The following is a 16852-nucleotide window of genomic DNA, read 5'->3' on the forward strand; positions in this document are numbered from 1 at the left end:
ACAAAAAAATCTGAGGTTTCATGTGCTTCTCTCTCAGTCTTAGAATTTGGGAAACAAAATCTTTATCCAACAGTACAGCCCTGGGAGCCAATATCTGATAGTTTTCTGAGAAAATCTTTCCTCTGCTAGGTTCACATATTGCAAATATCATAAAGGTATTATTATCCACTGTGACTATCTAAAACTCTAAAAAAGTAACTGTATTAAATGGATTTTTTAATCCCCGTATTTGCTAGTAATCAGTAAAGCAGATTTAAATCTATTTTTTCTATCACTATTAGGAGAGAGGAAGGCACACATTTTAAGGATATAATTTATTACAAAAGTTTCACTGTGGTTTTGTTTTGTGGGGGTTTTTTTTGATCAGCTGCGAAGCTCTGCTCATCAGGATTTGTAATAATACACTTATTGTATCTGATGTTGGGAATCCATCCTTTGTAATACTTCTTGACATAATTGCAACTTTTGACATACTCAATCGTGGGATCCTTCTAAACCATCTTGAAAAATATGTTGGTCTTTCAGGTTCGGTTATTCAGCAGTTCAAATCTTATTATAACCATCGACAACAGTTTGTTAATATAATTTCTTTCCATTCCTCCTCTTACATTGTCATCTGGAGTCATCTGTTACAATGTCATCTGCAGTCCCACAGGGAACTCCTCCTGGTTCCATGTGCTCCTTTATCTACCTGCTGCCTTTAGGAGCTACAAAACCCTAGTTACAGAGACATGGGCTCTCTTATCACACTCCTGCTGACATTCGGCACTTTAATTTTCTATTCCTTGTGCCTATTTATTTGATCAATATTCTAACACTTTTCCCTCCTGCTCAGGTATTTAGATGAGACCCAGTTAAAAAAAAAAAATGTTTTTTAAACATTTTGAAGTTATACCCCAGACAGATAGAGGCAAAACAAGTTTTTGATTATATACCTTTTTCACAGCCAGGTGATTCATATTATTGTGCTTTTCAATTCCAGAATTGCTTTATTTATTTATAAATCTGCACATATTTGAGCATGTAAAAATGCCCAACAATACCATAAAAACTCAACTACAAGCTATAAAAAAGGCATGAAGTAAAGAAAAGGAGTGAAGCAAAGCAAAAGAAAAAATCTGTATTCAGTCACACCCAAATTTCACCAGCTAGATTGCTATTTATGATACTATCTCTATAGTGTGGTACCAGTCAATCTGAGTTAAGGTACCAGGATCTGAACTTTAATAGATAATGTTGCAACACATTCCCCATAAAATAGAAGCAGGAGCTGCTGTTTCAGAAATACTGGGTACCTGTAGCTCCCACAGAGTTTGGTGGGCTATACTAAACACCTAGAGCTTCAAAAATCCAACCCAATTCCCGATAACACAAATACCTCTCCTCCCTCCGCACCAGCAGTAAAAGATTAGCAGGAAAAAAAACGTCCTAGGGAGTAAGAAAGAGAAGTATCCATCTCTTTTGCCCTGCAACAGCAAATGGGCAATTTCTGATTTTCAGAATAAATTGTTGCAATGTCGTATAGAGCCCTGTTTCTGCTCTTCCAGCTTTTATCCGATATTCTCAAGTTGCCCTGATTAAGTGAATCTCCCAATCTGAAGCAAACTGGCATTACCAACACCAAAGTGTCATCTTCTTAAAAAAATCTAATTCTACTTCTAAATCTATGAAGGACATGAAAAACTAAAAAAAGCTGGGCACTTTTAAATCATTCTTCTTGCCAATATCTTACATTGCTACCAAAACCACACATACGCCTTACCCAGGCTATGGGATGGCAAAAATGCACGCAGCTGTGTATAGTAAATTAGCCATCAGCTTTATTACTGTATGAAAGAAAGCTGTGCTGAGACAAAATACCTGTATGGTCCTCTTGCATCGAGTTTCTTCTCTGGTTTTACAGAAGGGATGTGCACAAGAGGACACAGTGCCTGAAATACGGCACTGGACCTGCTTGCAGAAATATAAATCAAAGCTAACTTCACTGAACTCAGCTAAAAAATGTTTGCACAAATAACATTGACATCAAACCAATGAAATTTAATAGGAAGGATCTTTAGCCATTGACTTTAGGCAACTGTTAATCCGCAGCTGTGGCCTTCTTACAGTCCATTTCTTCTGCACAACCTCTTCGCCACCACCTGTTTGAGAGACACTTAACCACACATGTCCTGTTATCCCCCTCAAACTCATAACTTGAGTTACTTTATTCATCCGCTACTCATACTCATACCCATGCCCTTTGTCTCCAATTCGGAGAAGGTTGTTTCAAGGACATCAGCAGAAGGGAGATGGTGTGGAAACAAAGGCTGAAGAGAAAGAGAAGATCAAAAAGAAAGTGGAAAAGGATTGGAGGACTTTATAAGATTTAGCGTAATGAGTCTCGATAGAAAGATCACTAAGAAAATATAAAGCATTTCAGCAAATCATGCTTTTGATATAGTAGGAACCTCTTCTCTCTGCCTGGAGCAGTGCTGACTGGCAACACCATGCCCCGTGTGCCGATGCCATGCCCGAGGCTGTACGGTAAGAACTGCCATCTCTAGGTCATTGGAGGTGCCCATGCAGATTTCACGCGACAGAGGGGTACGGTTCCCTGGCGCCAAGTGTCTGGGAAGGCACGCACCTTCTGCTGGTCCAAACTTCCCACGCAGTTTCAACCAGCTCCAGAAACCCTCTGCATTTCTTTTCCAAAGTGGTTCTGTTGTGCGGCCCTGCATGACTGAACCATGGGTGGCCCCCACCTCCGGGATGGGTGAAACGACTCCTAGATATGAAGTAGCTTGCAGGATTCTTTGGGGATGTTTCAAAACAAAAAGCACCACATATCTGTCAAATATGTACGTTATTATTAGCCAATCTTCCTGTTTATTTGACCAGATGCTTTCAATTTATGGAAACATATGGCAGTGAGATTAACTCCTACAGAACTAGAAATGGGCCAGAGTCCATGTTTCAGGTTTGCAAAACCAAACTCCAAATCAGAATTGCTCTGGGCCACAACTATATCTTATTCAAACATATTCTAGCAATAAGACAATTTGAGATAAAGGGCTCCAGCTCAAGTCAGCTGAAGAAAGAAGTGATGACTGATTCAGTAGGAAAACCTACATGGCAGCAGAGACAATCCAGCACAACCTGGTTTGGAAAATCCCAAACAAGGCTTTACACTGACCGACAGGAACCCTTCAGAGCTTTTTCTGCTTGCTTTTATTCTATGCAGTGACTCATATTAAGTCCTAAGAAGCTCAGGAAGCTCTCAAGCCTTCAACAAGGCCTCAGAAAAAATTGTCGTGGCAGAGATGAAATGTTTATGGCCAGGCCAAAAAAGAGTTGTGGGAGACCGTGGAGGAAACGAGTCGTTTGGCAAAAATCCTCAGACCTCTGAGCCCTCCACTGCCTTTCCATGGGAAAGGGTGACCTACGTACCTCTATGAAACTTGGCTACGGTGATGGGAGCCCAGTGCAGTGCAGGGAGGCTCAAGGGTTCCTTAATTTTCCCTGACTATACCCAAGCATGGTAACGACATCCATCCTCAATCCATATAACAGGTGCTTCTATACTCCAAAGTATTGTTTAAAACCTGTTTTGTTGAAATCAGTCTTTTGTCAGCTTTACTATGTTGTTAGGAATATTTCCATATTTCACAGTTTAATGATTACATTTCATTTCTGCTATCTTCTGCTGTGTACAAATTCAGTGGGACTCTTGGGAAGAATGGAATAAAGAGAAAAACTTATGGATTGGAGTTGTTTTTCATATGCATTTTTATAAATTCAGCAGTTTAAAAGCAACATCAAAATAAGAATGAGATAAACATTGGGGTGGGACAGAAGAGAAAGGAAGAAAGAAACATTGATTATATGCGGTAGTATTTTAAAGTTATTTCCTTTCATATCACCAGATTCTCTCCTTATTTCAAATTCCCCAGTGATCTCCGGCTTTTGAAAATTTCTTGACAGAGCAAGACCTTTATTCAGTTATATGCAAGATTTTCTGGATTCCACGTGACTACAAGACTAATATGCTTAATTTCTGTGTCTAACCACATCGTAGTAAAGAAGGTTAAAAAAATCAACATAGCCACACACAATCTTCTTCAAACTGCATTTTAAATTCTTTTCTTGTTGATAGTGGTGGTGCTGTCACTGAGCAATCCTAAAGCAAATTAAAAAACTAATGGATCAGGCATGAGAATAATTATTGTAGAAAAGGCCTGGACGGTGCCTTTTCCAAATAGACTACACGGGATTGATGCAGAAATGACCCAAGTGGGCCCTGCTAGCTTATTGAATAAGGGTCCACTCAAATTCCATCTGTGAACATTTGGTCAACCCTTTTATGGCGAGAGGCTATTCCTCCAAGTTGGTATTAATTTTTGTGCACATCTGCACACTCACCTAATCCCTACCCACATGCCACTTCAATTATAATTAAAAGAATAAGTTAAATCTTGGCAAATTTTAATCACAATAAAGACCGTAGGGTTATTTTTTAAAAAACCTATGAAAAACTTTCAAATTTTTTTTTTCCCACATCATCTCAAGAAAAAAAATGGTCAGACTGGTGAATCTCCAACCATTGCCCTCATGGTTTTGATTTTGTCTTGGATGCAGAACAATAGGCACAACCGTCATTGGACTTTTGGAGCTATCTGAGTTCAAGACGGCAGCATTCAACTGCATGTGAGTGTGGCAAAAAGTATTTCATTGCACAAATCTGGAGTTTACTCTAAGATCAACAAGTAAATTACTGTTTTCATGCTATTATTATGATCCCTGAATGCATACAATCAGCATCATTATTTTAAGCAAACAATTGCAAGGGCTATAAATAAAAAATGCAGTACAGAGCATTTACATTTTAAGCATAGCATATTAATAGGAAGGAAGAAGAGAAAGATGACAACTAGAAATGTCAGCTGGTTTAATCATACTTAATATGAAAAGACTGCTATAACTTTAAGAATGCAGCTTAGCTGACTTTGGAGCTTAGATTTTTATTTTTCTACTTTATAGCATGCTTCAAAACTACTTGGACAAATACAAAACAAGAATTACAGTGCACCATAAGTTATTTTAATATCCTGTAGTGGTGTATACTTCCAATGAAATCCCAAGACTATTATTAAGGTTCTGTGTTTGTGTGAAAATGTCAAGTTGTTTCGAGTGACTACATACTCTAAATTATATATAACTGTTACTTTATAGCTAATAGGCACTAAAATTACTTTAAAACAGAAATGTAAAGTTATATTTTCATCCTTTTTGACAGATAATAAAGCTTATTTATGAGATACATTTTCTCAAGTATTAAAATATATAATGTTTACAAAAACATTAAAAATACCAATAGTTGATATTTAAGCAAGAAACAGAGCCATCATGGAGATATTTTCCTGGATATATCCAGCATGAAGTCAAATAGATGATAACGCAATAATTTCACTTGTGAAAGTCATTTGTTAAAACAGTAAAAAATAAAAAAGCTTGTGTCTCAAAATGAGATTTAGATGTTTTTCCTCTCCCTGTCCGTCATTAAACTGCAGGTACGAAATGTTTGTGTATGATGTCTTTTAGATAAAATGATGCCACATTATATACTTCCACCCTTTATTTTAAATTGCATCCGCTAAGACACGTTGCTTAATTGCTTTGTTGTTGTTGTGTCCCTACCCAAGAAGGCAGAGGGAAAAAAAGTTACTCCTTTTTACAAGCGCAATGGAAAGGGACATGAGCACGAGAGTAATTTCTTCCCTTGTAAACTCCAGTTAGGACGGAGAATTTATGAAAGGAAAGATTACTGTTGGCGTGATGTACACTTAAGTGTATACACCATCGCTAACCCACCAATTATTCACAGTCTAAAATAAAAAGGCTTCACATGCAAATTATCATTGTTTATTCCTCCCGAGCACTTAGTAAATAAAAACATATAAACGTCGGGATTTATCTTGTTATCTCCGAAGTGTGAGGGATATCGGTCGGCATTAGCCCTGATGCATCCCGGTTTGAAGGCAACCTTCACAGAAGGTTGCAGCGCGCTCATTGCAGAGCGGCAGCGGGAGCTAATTGCTAACCCTCTGCTGTGATTAGGATTACCTCTTCTGCTGAGGGGCTGGGGCTAAATTTATGCTTCATAGTTCTGCTGCTCTGCTATACAATATTATGCCAAAGCATGAACAAAAGAAAATTACCCTGAAGCAATGGAGTGCCACAACGCATTGTCGCTATTAATCTTTTAGTAATGGCAATGCTAATTTGACATGATGCATAGTAATTTATTAATAGAAATATTTGAAGTCCTAAACTTAAAATATTCTGTGTGAGAAAGGAGGGCTCTGGAAGTGGGTAGGGGGATGCAAAGCCTTTCACCTCCAAAGCGCTGCCTCTGCTTCCACCAACCCCGGCAGGAAGATGTGCCCTGGCGCTAGGCAAGAAGACGAGACCCAAGCATTTTGGGGGGAAAACAGAGTAATGGTTTTGTAAGGTGAACCCAAATGCAACCCATGAGCTGTGTGGGGCTGAAAGCCCCGTGCTGGGCATCAGCCCCAGCCAAGCTCAATGTTTCTGCGATCAGGGAGAGGAAGGAGGGTTAATGCCGGCTTCTTGGCAGAGGCAATTATTGCCCTGCGCTGGTCAGCAGGGGATGCTCCTGCATCAACCAGCTCATTGCTTTCTGGGAGAGGGGGCAGACCCCGGGGCCCCTGACCCCCCGTGCCGAGCCCGCTGCCCAGCCTTGGTCTCGGCAGGAGGGCACAGCAGGCTGCTCCCGGGCATCGGCGCTCCTACAAACTGTTTGGCCGTGTTTATAAAAGGGCTAATCCGTGTTCACATCGTACGGGCTTTGTTCCTTCTCCTGAGCCATCATTAACTATTAATCGAGGGTGGGTTTCTTCAAAGGTCTGCTCCATTTGTTGCTTGCTCTTGGAAAACAGGAGCCCATTTAGGATTCAGGAGAGCACTAGGAAGGCAGAGATATTTGTAAACGCCATAATGGTTATATTAATAGACTAAATGTATTTAAAAAAACCCACACAATAAGCGGAAATGGACGGTGTGGGGAGTTTTATCTTGAACCTCACTAGCAAACTGCAGAAGAACTTCATGATTTGTTACGAGAGTGGCACTGGAAAACCTGGGTGTCCTGGTTTCGGCTGTGTTTAGCTGTCTGCTGGGTTAAACCACAACACTCGGGAAGCTTAAATTCCACCTGTCTGATTAATGTCAAGGTTACGTTCGATCTACATTGGTAGCACACATGAATTTCATGTGCCAAGACCTTAGCAGGAGTTGATGTAACATGAACCATTATTTATCGGCGATAATGGCCACTAGCCAAGGTAAAACCTGGTACGATACATTAATAGCATCACACTGTCTTGGGAAAACGAGGCCATTAATGCAGGTCACCTGCACTATATAGCACAGACCGGTTCAGGTGGAAGCCATCAAAACTTCTTCTTAAACTGGAAACAAGCAGAGTTCAAACCCTGCTGTATCAATTAAGAGAAAATACTTGCAGGTCTTCTGTGGCCTGCCATTCCCAGCACCCTCTCAGAGTAATTTCACCTTGACCATACCTGCTTTCAGTTTTTGCAAGTTTGTTTTCACATCTACAAAATGGTAATCCTTGGTCTGGCTAGTTGGGAAATAGGAGATGTTTTAGTGTGTTTTACAGTAAGATCGTCTGGTAATGTACTGCTTCCTCCTCTATGAACCACAGAAATGAAAATATTTACTCACAATTCTTCTTTACTGTAAATGACACCATTGAAATGCATTACTTCAAAATATTAATGGTATGAGTCCAAAAACAGAATCTTACCCAACAGATGCAAAGCAACTGCTGGCAATTCGCTTCCATTAAGAAGCCATAGCTCCCAACAACATCACAAATAGAGCACCGTCAACACCCCAAAAAAAGAGTTCCTCTGTGCATTAGCATCACACATTGCACTCTGTGTTCCTGTGGCCAAAACCAGTGAAAAATTCCCATTTACTTTCTGTCATACTCCTTGCATCCTCCCCAAAGGGTTGGGTAGGCTTCCCTACTCTGAACAGGACGTTGTTATCACCACCCTGTTGGGCAATTTATTTGTTTTTTAAGAAGTGTGAAGTGCCTGTGGATACTTTCTAACTTCAGTCACTGGAAGACTTCATTTATAACCTGATACCTTATTACTTGACTTTCCTAAACTCTCTTTTCCTTTTGTTGTTTCAATTTATCTTATATCACCACTCAAGCTAGACAATGATAAAAAATAAAGGTGTTTTCTTTTGTCATGTAGAAAATGTGATTCATTTGTTGTCTTTAACAGGCCTTCAGACCACCAGACATATGTTCAATGTTTGGCAGCAATAAAAAAACCAACAACAGCAGCTAAACAAATATATATATTTGTAAGGATTATAAATCAGTGCAAGTTATTCTGGCACTACTTTATATAAGACATTAGTGGGAGTATATTTGAAATATTGTGTGCAATTCTGGTCACTATATTACAGGCAGAACATTGTGGAGATTGAAAAGGTGCAGTGGAGGGCAACCAAAATGATTCAGGATTTGGGGGATATGAATTATGAAGACAAATTAGCCAGATTCAGGCAGTGTTACTTAAGGACTCGCTTCTGCAGGACGCTGGGGGGGTCTTGCCTGGGCACCCCTCTGAGGATGCCCAGCACCCCGGGCTTTGCCTGCCCTGGCAGCACAGAGGCAGCCCCTCAGGACAGTGGGCGAGGGGAGCTTCTCGCACAGCTGCAGCTCAACGAGAAATAAGTGGAGTCGCAGCTACAAGTTGCGGGAGCAGTAAATAATTCAGAAGCATGAAAAAACTGACAGGGAGGAAATTATCCATCCATTCATGTACTGAATTTAAGATTAGAGGAGCTAAAAAACGCTGCACATAAAGTAGTGCTAAAAGCAAAATATTGCCTTTCAGTAAGGAAAGCCTATTTTTTCTAACTTTTTTCTTAAGATGGGGAAAATGAAAGGTTCCTTTTTGCACCTGCAAAAAATGACTTCTGCTGCAGAAAAAAAAAAAAAATTAAGCTGTTTACAAGAGTGGAGGGGGATGTGAAGGTGAAAGGATAAATTCTGTTCATTGCAAGACACGTTGCCGACCTGGCGGTTATCGATATGGCCACGCCACAGGGACATCACACCAGGGCTGCATGGACGAGCCAGCAAAGAAAACTTCTCCTGGAGAGGAAAACAGTCAGAGGCAATCCCTTCTTCTCAACTAACTGAAGAAAAGGTAGTAATTCCCAGAATTAGATGTGCTCTATGTTTTTTCCCCGCCTTTTGTTCTGGAGCTCAGATAGATGTCCAAGCAGCAGGGAGAACAGAGTTCAATTAAAATAGAGAAGGAAGGAAAAACGCTACCACAAAAATCTCTGTAGTTTTTGTTATTTACAAGAGCAAAACTTCCCACACTTCATCCTAAGTAAAGTATATTCACACCATCTGCTCAGGCATAAGGGTCTGAGGAAGTAACAGCTTCAGGGGAGGTGGATGGAGTTCTTCTAAAATATCTTTATTCCATTTTTATTTTGCCCAAAAAATTAAGACATGGAAAATACACATGAATATTTTTTCTGCCATGAGGTCTCAGTTTGGAAAAGCACTCAAGGCTCTCCTTAATTAAGCACATTTATATGCCACGCATTGCTGTTTCTAACACCTGACATACTACAAAGTATTTCAATCTACCCTACACAGGGCAATCTCAACATCTTACTTGTGGAGTCAGATATTGCTGAGGTTAAATCAATCCTGTGACTGATATTCAGCAGCAGCTTAGGACATTTAAATATAATATCTGACTTCTGAGGGGATAAGTATTCCACGTCTCGCTACTGTGCACTATTCAAAATGCAGAAAACAGAGATCCGCGTGCTGGGAAACGGGAGGCAGGAGCCTGAGAGAAAGAAAATGACTTCAAGGAGATGGGAGTGTGACCTCGGCGTTGGCCAGTTCAGGTAATTTTCACCCTCCAGCAGGACTGCACCATGTCAGAGGCCAAATTACAACCCATCTGGTCAGTGAGACTTGAAGCTCAGGAGATTTTGTGAAGAACAGAAAGCTACAAGGGCTCTATATATCTGTCAAGGGCTAAATTACATTATGGATGAGAATGGACTTCAGTTTGGGACAGTTCAGAGATCTTTAAGTGAAATTTTCCTACCTAGGCAACACCTGCTCAGCTCCGATTCTTTGGAGAAAACTGGAGCTACAATTTTGAAGGCAAACAAATCCCATTTTTGAATACCGCTTTATTTCCTACTATATTTTTTTCATGTAAGACAAGCTAAATCCGTCATCCCAGCCATGCTCACTTAAGAACTTTGAATGTAAGACATCATTTATTTTCTTTAAGGGGAATTTTTCAGGAAGATGTATAAGGAATATTCATATCAACAGTAACAGGAGCTAATACCTTAATGCATAGCCAGAAAGCAAAATGACTTGGCCCAGAAATTCCTAAAGTATTTACTAGACCCCAGGGATGGGTGATCCTACTAGGATAAAAATGTTTCCTTCTCAAAACCTGAATCATTCTTAGTAGTAAGCTCGATGGGATTTTTTTTCTCCAAGACCTTTTATCCTACAGCTCATGTTCCTCTACACCAATAAGAAACACAAGGATATAGTCTATGATATAGTCAATGACCACTCGAGGGACTTTCTAGCCCAGCTGGAAGCCCATTTATGAGAAACATGGTGCAAACCACAGGAGCCCGGTCCATCAGAGCCCTAGGAAAGGATCCAGCTGTAAGGTTGACCCCAGCATGTTTGCTCCTACCCAGATTCCTGTTCTTGCTTAGAAGAAATCCTGTCCCAAACACGGCTTGAAAGCTGCAGGACTTTTGCAGAAGGGATCAAAAGAATTGCACCAAGAGAAATTTGTTTATTCAGATATCTCCAATATCCCTCATTGCGTCATGACTAAACACAATGCACTTATGCTAGGATCTCATTCCTGCAAAGCGTCAAGTACATGAGAAAAGTATAAAATAGACTATAGGCATCTGCATCAGTCTCCACCTACGCAGCCAGGCACCACGGGCTAGCCCAGCCTTTGCCAGTCGTACAACTTCCACTAGGATGCTCATTTACTTTGGTTTCCCTCTTCCAGGCCTACAGGCAGAATTACTATGTATGCCATGAGTGAGACCCTTGAATAGTTTAAACAAACCTAGCAAAATATAAAAGTAAATCAGTAATCTCATGTGATATTTAAAAGCTAAACTATATTTAGGTAATGCTATTTAACTCATGTAATATGCCAAATATACTTGAAGAGTATATTTATACTGTAACTCCATTGATTTCCACAACAGGGATGAATTAGGCTTGCCTCTCTTAAGCAAATAAAATAAACATTGTACTCAATCTTTAACTTTCAAGCTAAGTATGTTCCAGCTCAAACATTCCTGTTGCCTGAGCAGCCTAATAGATTTATTCTCTGATGTCATTTTTCTCATGTCATTTTGGAATTTGATTGCAGCATATTTAAAATGTTGGTTGCAATCATAACAAAGTGCAGCATTTAAAATGCATTCAACACACACATTGTCCTTGCGGAGAATGGTTATTTGTCTCTGTCCTCTGAGGAAGAACATGGTATGATGAGCAAAACCTGGCGTAATAAAGAAGAATGATGTGTAAAATCCCACAGAAAGAATGGCTCTTTATTTCTTAAATTAAATATGTTTGGGTGTGTTAAATATCTTATCTGATAGAGTTCGAACAAAACTGTTAGACAAATAAAGGCATGCTTGCTATTCCATCCAACAAACTGTACAAATACAGAAAAACCTTCACAATGAATAATTGATAAAGGATTAAAACTGTTAAAAGCATATATTTTCCATGCACCGAGGGTACTTGTCTAATAGGTTTCCACTGTGATAAACAAAGTACACCTCCTGCTTCATAATTTCAAGATAGTTTTCAAACATTAAGCTGTTTTATTGGTTGCTATTATTTGCAATAGGGCAACCATCATGATAGAATCTAGGTTCATTCTGCTAGGAGTAAAAACTGAGAGAGAAATAAGCCATGGCTTTGGGAAGGGTGACAAAGTCAGAAAAGGAAACCTCCCCTTGAGGGACAGACACAGAGGGAGCATTGCAACACTCCAAGTAAGCCATCACGGCCGCCCAGTCATGTCTACTTGAACACAGTTCTTTGAGAAAGCAACAAAGTTGTACATTCTGTCCTAAAGTGTTCATAAGACACTACCGTGTTGGTCCGATTTAATAAGAAAGAAAATACGTTTGTGAAGAAAATCTATGACTAAGCCAATGCGATTAGCAATTATCACAGTGCAGCAATAATGACACATTAAAACCAAAGAAAATGAAAACTCTTTAGCAATCTCAGGTCAACACTGTTGAGAGAAATCTTGCTTCCCCTAATCACATAAGTACTAACCTGACTGCGTTCATGGGATTTAGCCACTGTAATTGTTTTCCACCGTATTTTAAATCAGCTAAAACCAGAATCTTGTGCTTTATGTTTCAGGGGTACCAACCCTGATAGCTTCTTATCCTGGTGCCCACTGGCTTCCCAGGGCCACCAGTGGCAATTCTGCAGAAGGTATCGCAGCTCCCAGCCTTTGTGCAAGCACAAAACTTCTATCCGAAGCTGGACAGTAATTATCATGAGACAGGCCGGCTGCTCTTCCATTGCAGAACAAGCCTTATTGTATCTCCGTTTCCTTATTGAAATTGTACATAGGAAATACTCCACCGGCCCCACAGTCCACTGGATTTTGTTACACTATATCCACTATATCGATTATATTCATAGTACAGCATGTTTCTATTCTTTGGATACCAAAACAAAATGGAAAAATAGTTATTTTCTCATAACCATATTTGGAGGCTGGTTTAGAATAGCAGTTCTGCCCTCAAAAGAAAAATCTTAGAGTGCTTGCTATTATTAGCAAGATATTCCTCTGAATTTTGTATCGATAGCTAACAGTAAAGAAAGGTCACAACGCTGATGTTATCTTATTTAGTGTGAATTTGGGTGATTTGACAATGAGAGGAGAAGCAGAGGTCACAACTGGACAATGATTTCACTGAGCAGTCCTCCAGCTGTCATGCTGCTTAAACAACTCATGGGCTCACCATCACTGCTGACCATGCCTGTGATACTGCTTTATCTAAGATCACCTTACTATTTAAATAAGCGCTGAGCACCCAGACAGAGACAGCAAAGACGATAACAGCAGATTTGTTTCAAGAGCCCACAGAAACCAAAACTTTTTCCCAGACTGCCATCGGTTTCGTTAAAGAAGAATTCAGATGAACTGGAAATGTGCAGCATGTTTTGAAAAGGAAGAAGATAACAAAAATTTGCGGTGCTCATTCATACAGCTTACACTTTTAAGAAAAACTTTGCTATGATTTGAAATACATAGAGAAAATAATTTTTGAGCCAACGTTTTAATTGCTCATGTCTATAAAAATGAGTCAATGAAAATTTTCCTGGACTTTTGGAGTAGAGAACCCTTGAAGAACTGGGAGCAAGGTGTATCCTGGAGCTGGGAGGAGCTGGGCTCTGGCGGACAGCTACGATAAGCATGGGGGCACTGGAATAAGAAAGCCCTGCCCTTGGCCCCTCGAGGCTGCAAGCCGGGAGGCAACAGCAAGTGTACCCCCACCAATGTTAACTGCATTGACTAAGTACGTACAGCGAGAAGCATGCTCTTAGGCGGCGTGATCCCAGGCCATGCAGTGCTCCAACATGTTCAATTGCGTGTGAAAGCATGCGGAAAGCCCAGCGTAAAAGGACAGAGTGCAGGATACTGGCAATTCTGTAAAGCATTAGGGATCAGCTCGCTGCTTTGCCAAGTCCCTTCTTCTTCTTCCCCACAGCAAGGGAGGTTCTACCACCTCAGCCAGACCAACAGGACGTGAGCGCTAACTCCCCTCGTCTGCCGGAAGCACCTCCAGATTTTGGGCATAGATTAAGTGCACAGTGTTCCTTTAAAAATCCCAACTTGCCTTCCTTCCTTACAAAAAAAAAAAAAAACAAACCACAGGAGCCTTCAACTATCAATCTGTTTGTTGTGCACAAGTCACCCAACACTCCTAAAAGAGAGCTAATTTTTTTAGCATCCTTTGCTTTCAAAGCAACCAACTAAATGCAGAAAAGTGGGCCCTCCCCAAGGGACTGCCTCCTCCTGTGATGCAGATCGCCTGCAGCTAACATGCAAGTAGGACAGAAACAGAACCTGAAAATACTCAACCCTACAGATGACTCCATGAAAGACAAAGAAAAATGGCTATTTGGCATGCAAAAACTGGCTCCTCGTAACTGTCTGCTGCGGCAACTATTCATTAGTGGCAACGGCAAATAATTTGCAAATATAACTATAAGGATATCTAAAATTATATTAATATGTATGCATCAAAACTGAATGACCTTAAGCACTGTATATTTCAAATGCCGCAGAAAAGTGAGACACTTAACACATTACACTATGGCATTTTCTATTGGGCTTTCTCTTAACTGCTCACGCAAATATACAGGAGGCAGAGTTTTACAAAGCCGTGTTTGTCCGTCCACAACACATCTCGTTTCCTCCTCACCAGTAAATTACATAACCACTTGCTACAAGAAATGCTGTTAAAAAGACAGGAAAAAAGAGAAAAGGGCGAAAAAGAAAGAAAATAAAAAGCCCTGGTACAAAATATATGCAGAATTTGTTTTCCAATGAAGGTCTAATAGGGCTACCTCTTAAGTCTGGATATGTAAAAAATTGCCCTTTTCACAGCTGATAAAATACAAATTAATCCTTAGAGGATTTAATATGTGCCTATTTATTACTTTCAAGTATGAAAGTACTGCTGCAATTAATATAGCCTACACTTCTCTATGTGCTGGTCTGTAGCATTGTCTTTGAAACAAGAAATATATGCAAAGCTTTTATATACAGATATGTAAAGAAACGCACACAGACACAAAATGAATATATTTCTCCTTAAAACCTGCAAGAGTAGGTGTGATGCAGTGCCTTTTCAAAGGTTGAGCATCCAGTGTATCTCTGGTGTTCCACCGCTGCTGACAGAGTCAACGTGAACTCCAAAGCTTTAAATTAAGGTGTCTTATGGGTATGAAATGTTATTTGTTTGCAACTGTAACTTAGCTTTGTTATGAGAAATGCAAACATTTTAAAAATTAAAGAAACATTTTTCTCCCTCTTCACAGATTAATGTTTATTTAACCTCAATTTTTTTTTTTCTTCTTTTTTTGGTAAAGTACTGTTTCATTTATTTGCTTGTGTTTCCAAAATTAACTCTTGGAATGCCAGTACTTTCCAAATTCCCAGTCAAATAAGTGTGCCTGTCTTCAGTCAGCAGAAATTTTAGAAATTTCTGACTCTATTTGCAGACAAAATATTCTTTACTTGCCTACTTCTATGCACATATATTTATTTTTTTCCATATGTTTAGCGTATATTGGCCAGGTGACAAGTTTCTAGTACTTTGCACACCTTAAATATCTGCTGACTTTGAAGGTAAAGTGAAAGTGATTCATATCTTAATATTTTTGAAAGCAATAGTCAAAAATTGTTATTGCTCATGTAGACGTGTGTGCGCACATCTTCCTCATATATATAAATATATATGTGTGTGTGTGTACATATATGCATTTAAATAATAATAATAACCTTCGGGTTATTCATTTATCTGCCATGGCTTCAAAAATTTTTTGGCGGAAATGGAGAAATGAAAATTATTCCATTTTTATCCTTCAGTAATGAATCCCCCAAATTACCATAAGCCTTGTTCTGTAAGTTCAGGGTAATGAGTCAGATTTTATTCATATTTTTTGAAGGGTCGAATATCTGCTTGATAGTCTTCCTTTGTTTACTCATCGCCAAAGTCTATATAATTTCCTGCGTGGTCGGCCGTTTATTTACAACCTCTCCAGTAGTATTTATTTAGGGTAAAAGACCACCTCGGCGGGAGCGGAGGAGAGCAGTACTTCTGCATTACGCTGCCTCTTCCGTCCCATCTCAGCCCATGGAGCTCTTTTGACAGACAGCATGAAAAAAAATCTGCATAAGGAAAAGTAACTGACAGCTGGGGTCAGACTCTCTCTGTTTAATGACACTGCCAGTTACACATTTTGAATTGTTTAAATATGAGTCTACAGCTTCAACGATCATCATCTCACTGGTTCCACTTTTCATACCCAACAGCCAGGAAAGTGACACGTAATTACACACTTACTGATGGTATCGCCGGGGCCGATAATTAAAACTGCCACGGGAGGATTGCTATTGCTAGTCTACAGCTGGGATGTTGTCAAGAGGTAGAAACTCCAGCAGCTTTTAACGCTATCTTCTTACAGGTGGACCACGGGCGCCGGCGGTGAAGTAATAGAAAGGCCTCAGCACATCATTCACAATGTCTCGCACAAATGAAGAAAATCTATTAACAATCCAATAAGTGAAATACAAACACGCTGACCCAAGGGTTAAACTGTCTGGGTGGACGCACTGCTCGCCGCCGCTCCGCATTGTTCTTTTTTTTTTTCCCTTTCGGACGTGTGTACAGAAAAAAACCATTAGGAATGTTTTGCCACCTTTGGTAGCACAAAGGGATGCTGGGCGGGCAGCGCCGGCAGCGCTGCGCAGAAACAAGCCCTGTTTACTTCCGATGAGCTCATCGCTTCTCGATGACTAACTAAAATTCAGGGACAAGGAACGAACGAGCTGCCAAGTGTAAACATTTGAGGAAACACGGAAAGATTTCATTTTGCACGGTAGACTTTGTTAAATAACTACCTCTCGGGGCGTTGCACCTGAGATTCACGTCCTGCCTCAGC

Source organism: Calonectris borealis, chromosome 7, assembly GCF_964195595.1.
Source record: "Calonectris borealis chromosome 7, bCalBor7.hap1.2, whole genome shotgun sequence".
In the NCBI taxonomy this organism is placed as follows: domain Eukaryota; kingdom Metazoa; phylum Chordata; class Aves; order Procellariiformes; family Procellariidae; genus Calonectris; species Calonectris borealis.